Here is a 21,970-nt window from a genome sequence, read left to right as displayed (position 1 = left end):
GACAAAATGGAAGAAAAGACTGAGCTTGTAGAATCTATATGCTATATTCAAAATCTATAAATTTTGAATATATAAAAATAAAAAAATATTGGCATTCTAGGCTACAAAATACAATATTTGAAATTAAGAACTTACTGATCGAGTTTAACAAGGGGCTATATACAGCAACAGACAGGATTACTGAGCTTAAAGATGTATGAGACATGCTCAAAAGGTCTAACATATGTTTGGAATCTCACAAGAAGGGAAGAGAGAGAATAGGACAGAAGCAGTATTTGAAGAAACAAAGAATGAGAATTTTCCAAATTGATGAAAGCCATCAAGCCACAAATTTAAGAACAGCAATGAGCTCCAAGCAGGGTAATTATAAAGAAAGCTACACTTAGGCCCATCATAGTTTAATTGCTGAAAATCAAGGACAAAGCAGAAAATCTTAAAAGCAACTCTCTCTCTCCCCCCTCCCCTTCATGTATGTATATGTTTGTATATATATTTAATTTATTTTAATTAGTTTCAAGTATACAGTACATTGGTTAGACATCTATATAGTTCATAAAACGATACCCCTAGTTGCTCCCTCCCTTCCTGACCTTCCACCTAGCCAACATATTAATGCTAACCATATTCCCTATGCCATGCTCCCCATCCCTGTGACCATCCATCTGCTACTAATTTGTATTTCTTTAACCCTTCACCCAACTCTTCCAGTCCCCCAAACTCCTCTTCCCTCTGTCCGTCAGCAAATTGTCCACTATATTTGTGAGTCTGTTTTTGATTAGTTTGTTCTTTTTAGTCCTTAGATTCCACATATAAGTGAAATCAGATAGTATTTATCTTCCTCTGTTTGACTTAAATACCTTCAAGGTTCATCAAAGCAATATCATTTTCCATACCTTTCCTTTTAGTCTATGTGTGTCTTTTAATCTGAAGGGAGTCTCTTATAGGCACATTGTAGGGGTCTTGTTTTCTTATCCTTTCAGCCACTCTATCTTTTAGTTGGAGCACTTAATTCTTTTCAATCTGAGGTACTCATTGATAGAAGTGTAGTTATTACCATTCTTAATTCCTGTTTTTGACACATGATTTTTCTTCTTAAAGAAGTCCCTCCAACATTTCCTGTAATACTGGCTTGGTGGTGATAAACTCCTTTAGCTTATTTTTGTCTGGGAAGCTCGCTATCTGTCCTTCAACTCTAAATGATAACTTTGCTGGATAAAGTATCCTTGGTTGTAGATCCTGGGTCTTTATCACATCAAATATTTTGTGCCGAGCCCTTCTGTCCTGCATAGTTTCTTTTGAGAAATCAGCTGCCAGTCTTATTGGCGTTTCCTTGTAGGTAACTATCTGCTTTTCTCTTGCTTCTTTTAAGAGTCTCTCTTTGTATTTAACCTTTGGAATTTTAATTATGTGTCTCAGTGTGGGTCAGGGGAGGGAGGGAGCAACTGGGGGGATCGTCTTCTGAACTATATAGATGTCTAACCAATGTACTGTATACTTGAAACTAATTAAAATTTAAAAATAATAAGTAAAAAAGAAATATCAGACTAGATTTTTAAAAAAAGAATTGATACGGTTATTAGAAATGTAGTCTTTAAGTTAAGAACTATTATGAGAGAAAAAGAGGAATATTTCATAATGATTAAATTCTTGAGAGAGTATCTATTTGGCCCAACTCATATAGTCAAATTAGGTTACAGGTCACTACCAGCTGTGAACTGACTGCCCTTGCCTGTCCCCAGGATGTACTGGGCCTGGGAGAGCAGCTTTTTCAGCAGCTCTGAAAGAGAAGGTGTGAGCCTCTTGCCACCCTGGTCACTCTTTCTTGTTCACTCCTACCCTCCCCAAAAGATACCTTTGTCTGGTATCTATCCAAAGGACACCCAGGTATACATGAATCATTCACCTTCATCCTAGGCAGGCTCTGAGCTATTAGGGACTCAGCCTCGATCTGGGTGTACAAATTGTGTCTGGATCTCTCTGTGGCCCTAGGTCTGGCCCCTGCCTCAGTGCTAGTTCAGATCTTAAGTACTTTCCTTCTTCAGACACTGTTCCATCCCAAAAGCTCCAGCTGCTCCTGCCCTGACGTCGGGGTCCTTCCCTCTGAAAGGGGATGAGACACCTTTCTTGGTTCCCTATCTCAGGATCCCCTTCCTCCGCATTCTGCTATCCTTTAGGGTTTGACAGGCTCATATGATTTGACCATCCTAAGCCACATCTCTTACCCATCTGGCCAGTCAAGAGCCTCCTTGACTCTTGAAATGGGGCTACAACTTGTTACTGCTGGGAGGGCATAGGAGTACTGGCTCCATTAGACCTCCAATTCTACCTCCCTAGGTGCGAGAGGTAGGTATATCTTCTACTGCTCCCCACATAGCCTCTACTTACACAAAATTACTTAGGATAGTAGTAATCATCAAAGTGAAGAAAGGAGATATGATTTGGGAGGAGAGATAGGAAACTTCAAAGGAATTGGGAATGTTTAATTCTTTAGTTGGATGTTAATTTTATTGTCGTTACTTAAACTGTACATATATGTCATAAAAGGCATCGTCTTTCGTATATAGGATATATTCCAGAAATTTAAAAAACAGAAAATAGAAAAAATTTCAGAAATTTAAAAACAGAAATTTAAAAAATAGAAAAAACAGAAAAACCACAACAAAATAGAAATATGGTCTCTGTATTTAGAATATGCTCCTCAGAAATAACAATCTATCATCTGGTATTAAGCATTATGTATGTGCTAGGTATCGTGCTCAACACTTGGCATGTCACTTTATTTACTCCTTACAACAGGGGTCCCCAAACCCTGGGCCATGGGCCAGTACTGGTCAGTGGCCTGTTAGGAACTGGGCTGCACAGCAGGAAATGAGCAGCAGGAGAGAGAGCGAAGCTTTATCTGTATTTGCAGCCACTCCCCAGTGCTAGTATCACCTCCTCAGCTCCACCTCAGATCATCAGGCATTAGGGTCTCATAGGAGCACTGGTCCCTGGTCCCAAAAAGGTTGGAGACTGCTGTGTAGAGTATCTTTTGGGAGGAGATTCAAGATGGCATAGAAGGCAGAGGCTGTACACACCTCCTCTAATGACCACATCAAAATTATAACAAAATGACAGCAATTAGTACGCAGAGTCACCAGAGGTTTGGATGAACAGAAGCCCTATGATTATGTCACCTTAAATAACAGGTCACCTCAAAATGGTAGGAGGGGTGGAGATGCCAAATGGCCTGGTTCCACAACCAAATGTGTCAATGGAGAGTGGGAGGGCTATCTTGGCTGCAGAGCCACCTCCCCTACCTGAAGAGCGAGAGGTCCGGGCTGCACACTGGGCTCCCCAGCCCAAGGTTCCAATGCTGAGAATAGAAGTCCTCACAACCTCTGGCGGTGAAAACTAGTAGAGGTTGCACTAAGTGAGACTGAGTGCTGAGGGAAGTGGAGACTTTCTTAAAGGGCCCACGACTGGTCTTACTTGCTGACAGACACACTCTCTCTGAGCTCCAGAACTGGGGCAGCTGCTTAAGGGGCACCGGGGACATAAGAAGAGGCTCTGAGCTGTCAGGCTTCAAGGTAAGGGCTGGAGGGTCAGCTTGCTTTGAGATAGGGGTGTAGGCAGAAACCATTGCTCCTTTGTTGAGCCCTCCCCTCCCAGCCTGCAGACACAGGCACCACCAACCTGAATAACAAAGGTCTCTCCATCCAGGGGATTCCCTGAGACTCTGACTCTCCCAACTTGTGGGCCCACTCAAGCCATTTCCAGTGATTCATTCCATATAAACGAACTGTCTTGGCCCCTGCTGAGAACTTTCACAAAATCTCTCAAAGGCTCACGAAACCCAAAGAAGCAGCTTCTGGCCTCGGTATGCCATGTACCTCTTGTTGAGCAGTGCCCTGCACTAGCGACAGCCAACCTCAGGGTGATGATCACTTTGTAAGTTATGTGGATGTCTGGGCACTATGTTTTACACCTGAGATTATGGTAATATTGTATGCAAACTATAATCAAAAAAATTTTAAAAATTTGCTAAAGAACTAAAATAAACATTTTCTACTAAAAATAGTTTTGCAGAAAAAATGCAATGGAAATACTATAATAAACCACCATTTTTCTATATTTAAAAAAATTCACTATATAGCTACAGTCATTATAACAGTATGGTACTGGCGTAAAGACAAACATATAGACCAATGGAACAGAATCGAGAGCCCAGAAATAAACTTTTGTATATATTATCAAATGATTTTGACAAGGGCAGCAAGACCATTCAATAGGAAAAAGGACAATGTTCTTCAACAAATGGCTCTGAGACAACTAGATATCCTCATGCAAAAAATTAAATCGGACACCATATACAAAAATTAACTCAACATAGGTCAAGCATTTAAATGTAAGACCTGAAACAACAAAAAAAATCTTAAAAGGAAAGGACAGAAGCTTTACGATGTTGGATTTTGCCCTGATTTCTTGGATGTAACACCGAAGGCACAGATAACGAAAGAAAAAATTGACAAACTGAACTTTATAAAAATTACAAATTTTTTTTTGCATTAAAAGACTACAGAATACAAAGGCAATTCACAGAATGGGAGAAAATATTTGCAAATCATATACCTGTTAAGGAATTAATATCTAGAAGATATTGATAACTCAACAAGAAAACAAATAACCTGAGTCAAATGGGCAGAGGACTTGAATAGATATTTCTCCAAAAAGCATATATGGTTTGCCAGCAAACGGAAAAATGTACAACATCACTAATCATTAGGGAAATGCAAATCAGAACTACAATGTGGATGGTTGCTATAAAAAAAAGACACAGAAGATGATAAGTTTTAGAGAAGATGTGGAGAAATGGGAGCCCTTGTGTACTGTTAGTAGAAATATAAAATGGTACCGCCACTGTAGTAAAATTATGGTGTTTCCTACAAAAATTAAACTATAATTACCATACTATTTAGCAATTCCACTTCTGGGTATATACCCCAAAGAATTCAAAGTAGGGTCTCAAAGAGATATTCACACTCCAATGTTCATAGCAACATTATTTACAATAGCTAAAACGTGTAATCAAACTAAGTGTCCATCACTAGATGAAGGGATAAACAAAATGTGGCATATACATACAATAGAATATTATTCAGCCTTGGAAAGGAAAGAAATTGTTCAATATGCTACAACATGGATAACCTTGAGGACATTGTGCTAAGTGAAATAAGCCAATCTCAAAAAGACAAATGCATGTGATTCCACTTACATGAGGTACTTAGAGTAGTCAAATTCAGAAACAGAAAGTAGAATGTTGGTTGCCAGGGGAAGAGGGGAGGAGAGAATGAGGAGTTACTGTTTAATGGGTACAGACTCTCAGTTTTATAAGAAGAAAAGAGTTGTGGGGATGGATGGTGGTGATAGTTGCGCGATGTAAGCATATATAATAACAAGAACTGTACACTTAAAACTAGTGAAGATAGTAAATGTTACATGTCTTTTACCCTAATAAGAAAAAAAGAAGAAACTGGAGAACCCCTGGGAACTAAGCTATATGACTACAAGCATAATGGGGTTCATAGAAGACTTCATGTGGGTAGGTCTGGAAGAACAACTCAGTAATGGTGAGGGGCAGGAAAAAAAGCCTGGCTCCTGGGGAGACAGGAAGAAGACCAGCATGACAGCAACAGAGGTAAGGCTGGAAATTCCTTGGCATACTCAAAGTAAGGCCACACTGCAAACATCGCTAGTAATGAACATCAGAAACACAGCATACAAGCTGGAGTGGATGGGGCAAAACCTGTTAGAGCAGAAAGAACCTGAACTAAGGAGTAGGAACCAAACAGAGAAAGGGGGAAAGGAAAGAAGGTGGGGTGAAAGGAAGATAGGGGAGGAAGGTAGGAAGCGGGGCGCGGGGAGACACTGACTTTGCAAGAGATAAAATAGTAGTCCCGAGGATGAAAAAGGCAAAGAAGAATCAAGGTTTGTCAGATGGTGTCATCACCAAAAGAAAAGGAGTCCTTGGGAGCAGTAACAAAAACATCTCGCATATGCTCATCAAATCCTACTATCCTAACAAGAGTTCAAAAGAGGAGTTGTTCATATAATATAGTAAAAGCATTTCTCCCTCTTCTCTTGTTCACTTAACACTTAGAACAGTGCCACGGATCCTTCCCACTAGCAGTCCCCAGGCCAGTGGGGGAAGAAGACAGTATGCTAACTTGTGACAGGGTGACACAAAATGGGGGCGTACAGAGAGCGTGACACTGGAGTGTCAATCCTGGGGAGCCTGTCCAGGAATACACAGACACTAAAGAAGAGGCTGAAAACCAGTCTGGGCCTAAGGGCAGGCAGAGGGGACTACACCAGAAAGGCAAAAGATACAGGGTCAATGGACTTCACACTGCTAGGAAAGCAGGAAGGATGTGCCAAGAGAGATCCTGAAAGTGACAACTGACCAGGAGGGCTGCCAGCAAGAGAGCCACAGGGAGGTAAAACTGACAGGTGTAAGCTGCTGTGGTTCATCAGATGCCTCTTCAATGCATCTGTGCTCACGCCCAGCTAGGAATTCTCACTATGAAGTTGCATAGGAAGATCTGCTGGTCCACAAACTAAAGGATGGGCAACCCTCATATGCTGCAACTCTTGAGGGTAAGAAAACAACTAGGGGTAGCCTCTTGTGGTTCAGAGGCTGGCCAATGGTCTGGGGTGACACTGGTCCCTGCCTTTTACTAGTCCACCCATGAAATATACCACAAAGATGAGCCTTGCAGTTCTAATTCATACACAAATGTGTCCAGATCATGAGTTTCTGTTCCTGGTGACAGGCACCTCAGGCCACCTGCCACAAAGGGTTTTTCTGTGACAATTGATAAAATGATAGAAACATAATGTTGCTATGATCTTGCCAAAAGAACTGCCCTCTTTCCTGTGATGCAACATTCAGTTTAGGCAAGCTTCTGTGTCCATATTATCTCACTCTTCCTTCTAACATTCTCTCTGAAGCTGCATACTTCGTTTGGTCACCTTGCTGATTCCGTACTATCAAGTTAATAAGTTTGACATATCCTCAAGGAAAAAATTACCAGGTGTACAAAGAAGTAGGAAAATATGACCCGTGATGGTAAGGAATATGTCAGTAGAGACAGATCCAGAAACAACATAGATAATAGATAGAATTATTAGACAAGGACAATGAAACAGTAATCATAAATATATTATGAGAAATACATATTATAAGAAAGTAAGCAAAAGCCTAAGCATATAAAGAGACATGAAATCTATTTCTAAAAACCAAAATTTAACTACAAGATAAGTAAAATGTAGTATGTAAGATTAAAAATACACTGGATGGGATTGGCAGTAGACTAAACATTAAGGAAGAAAACATAGCGGTACAAACTTTCCAAAATGAAATACAGGGAGAAAAAAGACAAAATATAAAGCCAAGCATCAGTGAGCTGTCTGACAACATCAAGCTGCCTAATCTATGTGCGACTAAAGTTTCAGAAGAAGAGAAAGGGAGGAACAGAAAAATACTTGAATAATGGCATAAAATGTCTAAATTTGGTGAAAATCACCAATAATTACCAAAAGCCTCAATGAAGCCAAAACAGAAGAAATATAAAGGAAATTACACCATGGTATATCATAATTAAATTGTTCAAAATCAGTGATTATCAGAAGATACTCTCTTTTTTTGTCAAAAAAACACAAAATTTACTTGCAAGATATATGTGGGAATTTAGTAAGTAGATCATCAGTTTTCAGAGATAAACACACTTTGTCATAAATTATGAAGATAAGGGAAGGGAGCTATTATTTTTTTGAACATCTATTATCTAAAAGGCCTTTATATAAATTTCCTGTTATTTTCAGAATAAAGAATATATATATTTTTTAATATTTTTTTTAATTTTTCAGTTATAGTTGACATACAATACTATATTAGTTTCAGGTGTACAACATAATGATTAGCCATTTATATAACTCACAAAGCAATCACCCCAATAAATCTAGTGCCCCTCTGACACCATTCATAATTTTTACAGTATAATTGGCTATATTCCTTATACTATACTTTTATCTATCTCCATAACTATTTTATAACTATCAGTTTGTACTTAGTAATCCCTTCTTACTTTTTCACTGACTCCCAAACCCCTGCCCATCTGGTAACCCTCAAAATGTTCTCTGTATCTATGAGTTTGTTACTGTTTTTTTGTTTTGTTTTGTTTTGTTTTGTTCTTCAGATTCCACATACATGTGCAATAGTATGGCATTTGTCATCTGTGAGGAGAGACATATGTTACCCAGGTTGATGATAACTCAGATATGGCTGGCACATGCATCCACAGGCTGGGGCTGGGAAGGGCTCAACCAAAGAACAATAGATACTACCAGCATTTCTGTCCAGGAGAAAGCCACCCCTCCAGCCCTCACCCTGAAGCCTGACAACTCAGTGTCTCCCCATGTGTCCCTGGAACTCCTTAAGCAGCTGCCCCAGTGTTGTAGCTCAGAGCAAATAAGTCTGTCATTAAGTCCATGGGCAGGCTCTTTTAAGAGGAATGTCTGCAACTCCTGCAGCCCTTCATCTCACTCAGACACAATCTCTGCTGATTTTCACAGTCAGAGGTTGTGGGGACTTTCTTCCCGGCACTGGAACCGCTAAGCTGAGAAGCCTAGTGTGCAGCTGGGACTTCTCATTCTTCAGGTGGGGGAAGGGGCTCTGCAGCCAAGATAATCCTCCTGATTCTCAATCACCACACATGGTTGTGGGACTAGGCCATTTCACATCTCTGCTCCTCCTACCAGTTTGACTCTCAGTGCTTCCTGGGCTTGATGTCTATTTCCTTTGCCAGGCTGGGGAAGTTTTCCATCATTATTTTCTCAAAGAGGTTTTCAGTTCCTTGCTCTCTCTCTTTTCTTTCTGATATCCATATGATGTGAAGGTTGTTATGCTTGATATTGTCCCAGAGGCCCCTTAAACTATCCTCATTTTTTAAATTCTTTTTTCTTCTGTTGTTCTGATGTAGTGTTTTCTGGTACACTGATTTGATCTTCTGCTTCACCTAATCTACTGTTGATTCCTTCTAAGGTATTCATTTTAGTTATTGTATTCTTCATTTCTGGCTGGTTCTTTTTTATGTTTTCTACCTCTTTGTTAAAGTTCAAAACTAAATTAATCTACTCTTCCCCTAAGTTCATTGAGCATCCTTATAACCAGTGTTTTGAACTCTGCCTCTGGTAGATTGATTGCTTCCATTTTGTTGAGTTCTTTTTCTGGAACTTTGTTCTGTCCTTTCTTGTGGGACATCTTTCTTTGTCTCCCTATTTTGGCTGCCTCCCTGTGTCTGTTTTTATGTGTTAGGTAGGGCTGCTGTATCTCTTAGTCTTAGTAGAGTGGCCTTATATAGTAGGTGTCCTGTGGGGTCCAGGGCCCAGTCCCCATGGTCACCTGAGCTGGATGTTTCAGGTATGTTGTTTTTATGGGCTGTGTGTGCCCTCCTGTTGTAGTTGAGCCTTGGTCGTTGTTGGCACATCAGTGGGAGGGCTTGACCCTCAGGCTGATTGGTTGTGAGGCCTAGTGGGTGACTACAGTGGAGGAACTGTTGTAGAGGGGCTGAACTTATGGAGCAGGATTCATTTTAGCAGGGCTCTGGTGCCTATCCAGTTTGCTTTTGGGGTGTGTTCATCTTTGGATATGGCTTTGGGTTGTAGTCCAGCTCAGACTGGACTGATCCCTGGGAGGGATCCTGCCACAGGCCTAGATCAGCCCTGCCTGGGACACCTGTCACGAGCCACCAAGCAATCCACAAATGGCCACCACTCATGCTCTGCTTGGTTGTGCCTCAAGAGGTCAAACCACAAACTGAGGCCAGCTGCTGCTAGTCCCAGGTTTGGGGCTGCTGAGCAAGAGGTGTGGGGCACAATGAGGCCAGATGCTGCTTATGTTGGTTTTGTAAACTTTTGAAAGATTTTAGGAAAGTTTGCAGCAAGAGCCAAGACAGACCATTTGTATGGAAAATCCACTAGAAGTGGCTTGTGTGGGACCACGAGTTGGATGGGGTGGGATCTCAGGGAATCCCAGGGTGGGGCAACCAGTGTTAGCCAGGTTGATAGAGACTCAGATATGGCAGCCACATGGGTCTGCACATCAGGCAGGGGAGGGCTCAACAAGGGAACAATGCCCTCTACCAGTACTTCTATCTGGGAGAAATCTGCCTCTCCAGTCCTTGTCTTGAAGCCAGATAATTCAGTTCCTTTTCTTATGTCTTTGGCAGCTTTCGAGCTGTTACCCCAGTGCTGAAGCTCAGAGAAAGTGAGTCAGTCAGCAAGTAAGTTAGTGCATGGGTCCCTTAAGAAGAATGTATGTAACTCCAGCAGCCTTCCATCTCTCTCAGCCACAACCTTTACTGGTTTTCACAGCAAAAAGTTCTGGGAAGTATTCTTCTTGGCACTAGAACCCTGGGCTAGGGACCCTGGTGTGGGGCCGGGACCCCTTGCTCCTCCAGGAGGCCCTTCACAGCCAAGATATCCCTCACAACTCTCAGCTGCCACACTCAGGTATGGGACCAGCCTGTTATGAATCTCTGCCCCTCCTACCAATCTTGACATGGCCTCTTCTATGTGTCCTCAGGACTTCTGTTCAGCTAGATTTCAGATGACTCTCAACTATGGCTGTTCTGTAGTTTAGTTGTAATTTTAATGATGTTGTTAGAGGAGGCAAGCACAGCATTTACCAACTCTGCCATCTGACCTGAAGACTTGATCTTCAGTTTCAAGATTATTTTGGTGATTCCAGGTCCCTTGAGATTCCATATGAAATTTTATATGGGTTTTTCTCTTTCTGTAAAAAAAAAAAAAAAGTTGGTAGAATTTTGATAAAGGATTGCATTGAATCTGTAGATCGCTTTAGGTAGTATTAACAATTTAACAATATTCCAATCCATGAACATGAAACATTTCCATTTATTTATGGTTTTAATTTCTCTCAGCAATGTTTTGTCATTTTTAATGTACAAATCTTTCACCTCCATGGGTCAATTTCTAAGTATTTTATTCTTTTTTATGCTATTGTATATGGAATTGTGTTTGTAATTTCCTTTTCAGATTGCTAACTGTTCATGTATAGAAATGCAACTGATTTTTTGTGTGTTGACTTTGTATTGTGCTATTTTGCTGAATTTGTTTATTAGTTTTAACATTTTTTAAATGGAATCTTTAGGGTTTTCAAAATATAAGATTATATTATCTGGAAACAGAAATAATCGTACTTCTTCCTTTCCAGTTTGGATGCCTTTTATTAATTAATTAATTGATTGATTGATTGAGTTAATTTAATCAGTCAGGCTAGAATTGAATAGAAATGGTGAAGATGGACATCCCTCTCTTGTTCCTGATCTTAGGCAAAATGCTTTCAGTCTTTCGCCATTGAATATGATGTTCACTGTGAGTTTTTCATATAAGGTTTTTATTCTATAGAGATATTTTCCTTTTATTCCTAGTTTTTTTTTCTTATCATGAAAGAGTTAAATTTTGTCAAATGCTTTTTCTGCATCAATTGAGATTATCATGTGATCTTTTCCTTTCATTCTGTTAACGTGGTATATCACATTGATCAATTTTCAAATGTTGTACCATCCTTGCATTCCAGGAATAAATCCCACTACCATCCTCACTTTTGCCATGAATCAGAATCTCTAGAGGTGAAGATTTCATAACAATCTGAACATGAGCAAGAGTCAAAGCCCAAGGGACCAAGTGAGGCCCAGAGAAAATCCCTCTCCTACAGCAAAAGGTTGCAAACTTTGGAAGCATCCAGGGGCATCTTTTATGATGATACCTGAAGCAGCAGAGATTTCTCCAAACAGGTCTGAGGCAGCAAAATAACTTGTGGGAACCAGAGGAACTGAGGAAGTTCTAGGCAGATACAGGGTGTGGCAAACTTGAGAATGCACCTTGCCGACTTTCTACCATGGGGAGTATAAGTGACTAAAGGCCCCAGATGCTGGCTTCGAATTCCATCCCCATGAGTGCTCCAAGGCCACACCTCTCAATGACTGTCATGGGGAGATGAGATACACCATACCGGTGCCTGGCAGACATGCAACTCCTTTGCTAACTGATTTGACTTTGGCTTAACAACAACTTTGAATCCAACAGATATTTGTGCACCAATGTTCACAGCAGCACTATTCACAAGAGCCAACAGATGGAAAGGACCAAACTGTTTATCAATAGATCAATGGAAAAACAAAATGTGGTATACAGTTTTTCCCTGCTATCTGAAAATAGAGCATGCCTATGAAGCTTTCGTAAGCAGAAATGGCATAAAAAAAGCAAAATGGCCTAATGTGAACTTTTGGAAAGCAGAAGATACTCATATACATTCAATAGAATATTACTCAGCCACAAAAAGAAATTAAATTTTTATATATGCTACAAAATGTATGAACCTTCAAAACATTATTCTAATTGAAATAAGCCAGACACAGAAGACAGATACTGTATGAATCCACCTATACAAGCCACCTAGAATAGGTAAATTCATAGAGACAGAAAGTAGAATAAAGGTTACCAGGGGCTGGGGGAACAGGCTTGGGGGATTAAGGAATTATTGTTTAATGGGCAGAGCATTCATGTTATAAAAAAGGTTTGAGTATAGATAGTGGGGATGGCTATACAACATTGTAAATCTATTTAATGCTACTGAATTGAACACTTACAAGAGATCAAAATGACTAATATTATGTTTCATTTACCGCAATTAAAAAAAATTGGATCATACCATTAAATTTTTTTTTTTTTACTTTGGCTCAAGGACTCCCCAGAAGTTTTGCCAAACCTTTACTAGAGGTCAAACTTGCCTCTTGGTCTGATGGCTCCCCAGACTTCCCTGGTTCCCTCCCAATCCCCTTTCATAGGCAGTTCTAGTACAATTTATGCACATTTCATCTCATCGTGGCACCTGCTTCTCGAAGGACTAGGGTTAACATACAGGGTGAATGAAGTTCCTCCATAGGTTCACAGGCACATATGAGACCCCTCCCTGGGCATTCTCTGAATAATTACTAGGACATACAGAGCCACAGCATGCTAACACACTTCAAAAAGCTTTTATTGAATTCAGTTTCCAAAAGCATAGATATAAGAAAATTTTGATAGGACTCCAAATTTTTGTAGGGCTGTTTTTGGCTGCTATAAAACGCACACACACACACACGCACGCACGCACACCACACATGCATCTGAGTGGCCCTGCTATAAGGTCTCTTTGAGGGATAGACAGTTCTAGAAGGCACTGACTTGTAACAGGGGTGGGGCCTGCCCTTCCTCAGGCAGCCAGCTCAGCTATGGCCCTGTCCTAGGGGTCCACAGATCAGTAGCTGGCATCCCAGCGCAGGAACCAGCCCACAAAGGAGGGAGGCTCAAAACCTTGCTTCATCATGGTGATGGGCGTCTGCTTATCACAATTTGCTGGGTCTGTCTGGATATGCCGCTTAGCGGCAGACATACATGCAAGAGAAGAAAACCCAGTGCCTTCTTCACCAGAGAGAGATCGCCTCCATGTCCATGCTCTGAACTGTTCTGCCATGCTGCTTGTCCCATAGCATTTTAACATTTTGACTCATTGCACACATCAGTGTGCAATCTGATCTCCAGTGCGTGATTATACCCCTATTTGTGTGCATGTCTGTTGAACGTCTTTATACCCCATGCCTGTAAACGCTATCAGTGTTGGGGTGAGTCTGTGTGTTCGTGTCTACAGATGCCATGTAGGACACATGGGAGCCCTCATAAACATTGGATGGATGGGTGGACAGTAAGACAGATGAGTGAACAGATGGATGAGGCCCAGGATATGACCTATAGGGGCAGTTGGTGGGGCTTACCTGGACAAGGGTACTTCCCAGCTCCTCATTCAGCTGGCTGACACAGCGACCTCATCTTGGATGGCCTGGAGGAGGAAGTGATACTCAGCACTGAGGTTCACACAGAGTCTCAGCCTCTCCTTTGCCTGGGCCTAAGAAATCCACAAATCTCCAGATTACAGGTAATAAAACTGATTTTCTGAAGAGCAATTACAGCCAGGAACCAAACCGACGTGCCACACCTCCATTCAACATCTGGCCTTCATAGACAGAACTGAACACAACCAGTGGAATTCCTTCTCCTAAATGTGTCCCACAGAAGCCCAGCTGGCTCATCCCAGCCTGGGCAGCCACAAGAGAAAGTGCTCAGGGACTCGAGCCCAAGATACGGAAAGTTATTCTCTTAGTACACAGTTGCTTAAGGATTAAAATCCTAACATCACTATCTGCTTTTATACTGACTGAATTCTGGTAAAATATAACAACTTTCCTCCAGTAGAGCTCCATTTCCTCTCCTCTCTTTGGTGCTATTTATATATGTTACAAACTTAACAATACAATGTTATAATTATTATTTCATACAATCTTATGCTTTTTAAAAGAAATTAAATGAAATAGTCACAAAAGGACAAAAATTATATGATGCCACTTATGTGAGGTTCCTAAAAATAGTAAAATTCACAGAGACAAGAAGTAGAATGATGATTGCCAGTGCTGGGAGGTGGAGATAATGGAGAGTTAGTGTTCAATAGGCACAAAATTTCATTGAGAAAGATGAAAAACTTCCAGAGATGGGTAGTGGTGATGGTTGAAAACAATATGAATTTACTTAATGCCACAGAAGTATACACTTAAAAATGGTTTAAACAGTAAATTTTATATTATGTATATTTAACTACAATTTTTAAAACCTTTAAAAAAGAGAGAAGAAAAATATAATTACATTCTCATATTTTACCCAAATGTTTGCCATTCTTGGTGCCGTTCATTTTTTCCTGTGAATTTGAGTTACCATTTGCTGTAATTTCCTTAAAGTCTGAAAATCCTAGAAGGAAATGAGGAGAAATTCTGTGGGGAAACCAGAGGGAAATGAGCTGCACAAACTTCCAAGTATTCTAAAATGTTTTAAGTATACCAGAGACTCTATGACATTATATGATATATAAAAGTGAATTAAAATTTACTTTTGTTTTCAAAAAATATTAATAAGGTGGGGCTGCTATCAATGAATTCTCTGTGTTTTTTATCAAGGAACATTTTTATTTCGACTACATTTTTTAAGAATAATTTTGCTGGATATAGAATCCTTGGTTAACAAATGATTTTCCCTCCACCAGTTTGAATATCTTGAGGCTTTTTGAGTTCCATTGATTCTGAGAGGTCAGCTGTTACTTGTATTATTGTTTTTCTATATGTGACAAGTAATTTTCTCTTCTTGATTTTTAGTATTTTCTGTTTTCAGCTATTAGGCTGTGATGTATTGTAGTGTGGATCTCTGTCTGTTTATCCTAGTTGGGGTTTGTTGAGTCTTTTATCTGAACATTAATGTTTCATCAGTTTGAGGAAGTCTCAGCCATTACTTCTTCAAATATTTTTTCTATCCCTTTCTCTTATTCCTCTCCTAGGAGTTGCATATAGGTTCATGGGCTTGATGTTGTCTCATAGGTTTCTAAAACTCTGTTCCTTTTTACTTATTTTTTTAAACTTTTTTATTTCTGTTCTTCGTATTAGGTCATTTCTCAATGAATTATTGTCATATTTTCTTTTAATTCTTTGAACATATCTACAATAATAACTTTAAACTTTTTGTCTACTAGATGCAATATCTGCACCCCATCAGTCTGTTCTTATTGATTCCTTTTTTCCTGAGTATAGCTTATACTTCTTTGTTTCTTTGTATATCTCATAGTTTTTTATTAATAATACTTTATAAAAACTCTGCATTAGGATTTTTTCTTTAAGGTTTTTCTTTGTTTTGCTTTTGTTTGAAATTTGCCTGGACTTAAACTGCTTGTGGTATACATCCACTATCCACTGGTATCTCCGCTTTAGGATGTTTTTCTTTCCTTTCTTTCTTATTTTCATGTTAATTTTAGCTTCCTAACGATTTCCCTAAGCCTGTGTAGCTTAGTGATCAGCCAATAATTTAAGTAAAAGGGTATGCTCAAACATCTTAAATCTGTAAGGTTTCCACTCTCTGCCAATTCATCTGTGAGTGGGTGTGGAGTTTATTCAAAGTTCATTCAAACTGGGTCAGGGAAAAAATAAAAAGAGAGATCAAGAGATACATAGAAACAAATGATAATGATAGTACAACATATCAAAACTTTGGGACACAGTAAAAGCCGTCATAAGAGGAAAGTTCATGTAATTACAGTCCTATATCCAAAAATGAGAACGAACCCAAATAAACAACCTAACACTTCATCTTAAAAATCTAGAAAAGGGAGAACAAATGAGGCCTAAAGTCAGCAGAAGGAAAGAAATAATCAAAATTAGAACAGAAATAAATGAAATTGAAAACAAACAAAAAAATAGAAAAAATAAACACAACAAGGAACTGATTTTTTGAGAAGGTTAATAAAACTGACAAACCCCTATCTAGACTCACTCAAGAAAAAAGAGAAAGGACACAAACAAAATCAGGGATGAAAGAGGGGAAATTACTACTGACATTGCAGAAATACAAAGAATCAGGCAAGAATACTATGAAAAAGTTACCCCAATAAACTTAATTTTTAAAAAAATGTACTCTTAAAGTGGAATTGAAAATATCAGTGTGGAGGGGGAATAAATAAAATGTTTAAAAAAGAAACAAATAAAATAATAATAAAAATAATAATAAAAATTTTTTTTAAAGAAAAAGTTCATTCAGTTCTCAAAGCCTTGGGTTTTGCTTGCCACTAGGGCTTTCATAGATCTTTGTGAATGTGTATACTTTCTCAGTCAGCCAGGCATGTATAGCGAACTGATCCAGCCATTCTAATGATCTCTAATTTCCAGGATAGCCCCATGACATTTTTTGATGGTTTGCTGCGCTAGCCAAGCTAACAAAGCTGCAGGTTTTCCCCATTTATTTCCTACTTTTACTGACAAAGCCGTTGGCTTAAGTTCTCACCTACTTCAATACAAGTATATCCCCTCTTGTGGATATACTTCTGATTTTCATGGCTATCCCCACCCTGGTAACATTATTATTCTCAATGACTGAAAGACAATGGAAGAAGCCTAAGCAAGAAGACCGTGAAATTCTACTGTTCTTACTCAAAGTCCTAGCATTTTTAAATGAAGAAATGCTTCTCAATTTGTTTGCCTTTGGTTAATTTCAGAAATCTGCAATGGTTGTTTTATTGAAAAATACATTCAATTTTATCTTTGTTTGGGGGGAAGAGTATTTGCAGCCTCTTCATGCTACCTCAGCCAGAAGTCCCCATTCCTATTATTCACTTTGAGAACTCTTTATATATTCTGAATACTAGTCCTTTATCAGATATGGTATTGCAAATATTTTCTCTCAGGATGTGGCTTGCCTTTTCATCTACTTAAGTGTGTTTCAAAAAGCAAAATCTTAAAAATTTTATGAAATGCAGTTTGATTTATTGTTTTATGGATTATGTTTTCGGTAATATCTAAGAAAGCTTTGCCTACTCTAAGGTCATAAAGATTTTTTTTAAGTTTTCTTTTGGAAAATTTATAATTTGAGGTTTCACACTTCTGTCAATGATTTGTTCTAAGTTAATTTTTTAAATATGGTATGATTTATGGATTGAGGCATTTAAAAAAATTAACGTCCAGTTCTCCCAGCACAATTTGTTGAAAATATTATTTGTCCATTGAATTGAATTGGCACTTTTCTCAAAAATCAATTTAACATACATGTGTGAGTATAACTCCGGACTCTCAATTCCGACTCGTTAAAAGTTGAATTAAACTACATTAAATTTTGGAAGTTGTTTGATCAAATATTGATTCAAATCAGAGAGCACCAAACCAAAAGTGGTTAGGAGCACTCCACTGGCATGAGCTATGGGGTAAAGCTTTTATACAGTAGATGAGGAAGCAAAGCAAGGAAATTATTTGATTCCCTATTGCTTAAGCAGTTGCCTTTTTTGGGAAAGCCTAGTTAACTGTGATTGGTTGTTTTTAAGTTTTAATTTCTTAACCTTGAGATATTTACAAGAGTTTACTCTGGATTAGGTTTTGGTTTACTTACATAGGGTGCCCAGGCATTAGAGCCACCTCGGTCTAATAAACTCCTTGTATAATTACTTTAAAAGATCCATTGACATGTGTATATCCTTTTGTAAATATTACACTGTCTTGAATTTCGTAGCTTTGTAGTATATCTTGATATAAAATAGTGTGTATTTTTTCAAAATTGTTTTGGATATTAGTTTCTTTGTATTTCAGGATCACCTTGTTGATTTCTATGAAAAAGCCTACTGGAATTTTAATTAGGATTGTGTTAAATCTATAGATAAAGTTGAAAAGGATTGGCCATTTAACATTATTGTTTTTTTCCAAACCATAAACATTTATTTGGGTCTTATTTAATTTCTCTCATCAATGTTTTATTGTTTTCATTATACAAAGCTTGCACATGTTTTGTTAGATTTATACCAAGTATTTCATGTTTTTAGCTATTATAAATGGTACTATTTTTAAATTTCCATTTTTAATTTTTTATTGCAAATATAGAAAATACAATTGATTTTTCTGTTGACCTTATATTCTGTAAATTTGCTAAATTCACTTATTATTGTAGCTTTTCTGTAGCTCTTTGTGATTTTTCACATAGAAAACGTCTCTGTTTATTGCTGACAGAGACAGTTTTATTTATTCCTTTACAATCTGAATGGCTTTATTTCTCTTTCTTGACATATTGCACTGGTTAGGACCTCAAATTAAATGTTCGATAAAAGTGGTGAGAATGTACATCCTTGCTTGTTCTTGAACTTAGAGATAGCATTCAGTATTTCACCATAAAATTATGACAGTAGATGTAGGTTTTTAGTGGGTGTCTTTCATCGAGTCAAGGAGGTTCCCTTTCATTCTTAGTTTACTGAGAAGTTTTATCTTGAATAAGTGTTGAATTTCTTTCATGTCTTTTTTCTTTCATAATTGAGGTTTTATTGGTTGTTTTAAGAATCAGTACATGGATATTTCAATTTGTACACAATTCTTAACCTACATAACAAAAACCTAAAAAATCATGTAGTTGTGATTATTTTCTAAACAGTTATTCCAGTGATTTTTCTATCTTAAACTTTGGAGGCCAATTTTCCTCAATAGAATATTAAGTACATATATCTTCAAATGTCATTATGCTGTTACATCAAATGCCACTAATTCACGATTTAATATCATATATATTACATAATCGAATTTTTAGTCTTTCACAGCACATTAACAAAGAAAGTTTCTAGAAAAACTGGACTACTAAGACAAAGATGTTACAGAGTGCATGAAATTGACAGGGAAAGCCAGGATTAAGGAATGGTTTTCTTTAGAAAACAATTCTACCAAAAACATGGGAATAGAAGCAATTTAAAATGTTCAAGACACATTAAATGCATGACCGACCCCAAATTGCTATTTGGTAGGCTTTGTGTATAGGATATAAAAACTACCCCCACCTATGGGATGTTAAGCTGACAGCCAAGATAATCAAGGCCTTCCATATTCAATAGCCCACTATTTTCTGATTGTACGAAAAGATAAACAGCCAGCAAATGATTTCACCTCGTAAAAAAGTGTTTACACTTAAAAAATGGGATGCAGTAGAATTCTCTCCTTCTTAAAAATGTTTCTAGAGCTACTAAAAAATTTGCATTTACAAAATATTTATAAAAATATTCCTCTGGATTGCACAAGAAGAGAGACAGGGACCACTGATAAGACATGATTCATGACATTTATCGGACTTGGCTTCTTTCTCTCTTGCTTCATCAGAGGTTGCACTCTCCTGATTTTTAGTCTCTCCATTTTCTTCAAGTAAATCTTTAGTTTCCTGGTTAGCCATTTTGCCCATTTTTCCCTTTGCCCCCCTTTTCCCTTTTGTTCACACTTCCTTTTTTGTCTACAGATTTATCCTTTCCTGCTGCCTTTTTGGGCTTCGTTTCCACTTTTTCAGGAGCAGGTTTAGCTGACAACCTTACTGATCTCATCTTGGGCTCCTCCTTCTCCACCCTTTCAGAGCTGACCTACTTAGGCATTGTGATAGCAGAGCGGACGTGTGCCAGATGCCTGCAGGCCACAGTGCACCAAGAGCCTTCATGAAGCTGGGCTGCTTGGCAGCTGCTGCTCCTCTGGCCACCTGAGCTTCTCTCTTCCATGTCTTTTAACTTCTCTTTCATATTTCACATTTTCAGCATTCATTACTGAATTCTTGGTAATTTCTTAAGTTTTATATTTCATTTTATTAATTTTCTCTTCATCTTTGTTTATTCTGCTTTTGATCTTGTCCTTTGAGTTTTATCTGGTTCATATTCAAATATGCCTAGTTAATTTCATTAGTTTATTGTCATATTTTCAATATCTTTTTAAAATTTCTTTCAACATACTAAAAACTTTGCCATCTATTTTATGTAGTTTCACCCTGCGATTTGTTGTTTCTTTTATTTAATGATTTTTGTAGTTTGTTTCCTTATGAATTTATTGATTTTTTATTATGAGCTTATGTTCATTGGAATTCCCTGAGATCTTTGTTTAAAATATGTTCTTTCAGAGAGGATTTTTGTTTGCTCCTGACAATCACCTAAGGGTACTTCCAACTCAGAACTATTTTTAGATAAATTTTTGGTCTGGGGATTTTCTAGTCATACAGAATATGATTTTGGGCTTTTCTCTGCATGAATGTTGGCTTGTACTCCACTCAGAGTTAAGTGGATATAAGAAAGTCATCTGTGGGTAAATCCCACCTACCCCCCATTTTGCCCCTAGAGCTTTGGTTTTTGAGAAATCCCAAATTTGGGGGGCTGCTTTGATTTGGTTTTCATAAAGGCAGAGCTTCAGATAAAGGCTTTCATGCAGTTAATTTGGAAAATGATCTCAGGGAGCAGGAGTGAGAGATGGGGAAAGTAAAATGAAGAAAGAAGAAAAGCAAATACAAGATTGCTTATCAAGGGGACCTCTGATGTGTTCTTGATCCTCACAGGATCTTCTGAGGAGCCTTGTGAAATGGGGACTTAAGGGAAAAGCATTTATTTTTTGCTTCTGTCACCCATTGATCAAGAGTGTCCCCATAGGTATTAACTCTCTTCATCTTAGGAATTGTACATGTATGAGGATCTGAGATTTCCAAGGATTGGAGTCATAATAGTAAACAAGACAGTAAACGAGAGGTAGACACAAGTGCCCAAGGTGAGGCTGGCCAAAGTCCACATGAAACTGATCATCTGAAGTGACCCAAGTCATTGTGCAGTGGGGGTGGGAGTGGAGCAAAAGGACTGTAGTGGAGGTACCATTTACAACCCAGTCCCTTAGGGGAGCACAGGCACTAGTGCGGGGTTATCTTGCTGCGATCACGCTCTCTTGTTGTTTTAGCTTCTGACTGATTCTCTTACTTAGCACCAGTTTATCTGTGCTTTAACATAAGTTTTTTACATTCAGCATTTTTATTGAGGGATTTCACTACTCAACTAGTTTGTATATTGCCAGATACAGAAGTAAATATCATTATTTTCAAAATGCTTATACATGTATTTTAATATTCCTTTAAAATGTGTTGAATGTCGAAGTCAAGCACCACTTTCTGGAGCTCCCAAAACACAGCTTTGTGTCCATTTTGAGAAACAAGCCAGTCAATAATAATAACAGTTCCTAGTTTTTGAACATTACTTGTTCCAGATACTATGTTGAGTGCCTTATAGACATTATCTCAGTGAACCCTTAGAACAGTCACTTTGGCTCCCATTTTGTAGTTGAGGAAACTGAGGCCTAGAAAAGTTGTCCAGAGCCACACAGTGTTTAAATTGTTGCGCTAGGATTTAGTCCAGTGTCCTACTTTAACTGCATAGTGTGCCCTTCTATGGAAAGACCTTCCCTTCTTTCCATAGTACTTCTTCCAAATCATACACTCAACCCAGAGGAACACTTAAGCTGCAGAATCT

General features: G+C 38.4%; 1 pseudogene; it reads right to left on the bottom strand.

Moving 5' to 3' along the window:
• Positions 1–1,691: 1,691 nt before the first annotated feature.
• Positions 1,692–20,074, bottom strand: LOC118615087 (annotated as a pseudogene).
• Between the last annotated feature and the right edge of the window lie 1,896 nt (positions 20,075–21,970).

Source organism: Rousettus aegyptiacus, unplaced genomic scaffold, assembly GCF_014176215.1.
Source record: "Rousettus aegyptiacus isolate mRouAeg1 unplaced genomic scaffold, mRouAeg1.p scaffold_m13_p_3, whole genome shotgun sequence".
Lineage (NCBI taxonomy): Eukaryota > Metazoa > Chordata > Mammalia > Chiroptera > Pteropodidae > Rousettus > Rousettus aegyptiacus.
This window is presented reverse-complemented; position numbering and strand designations above follow the sequence as displayed.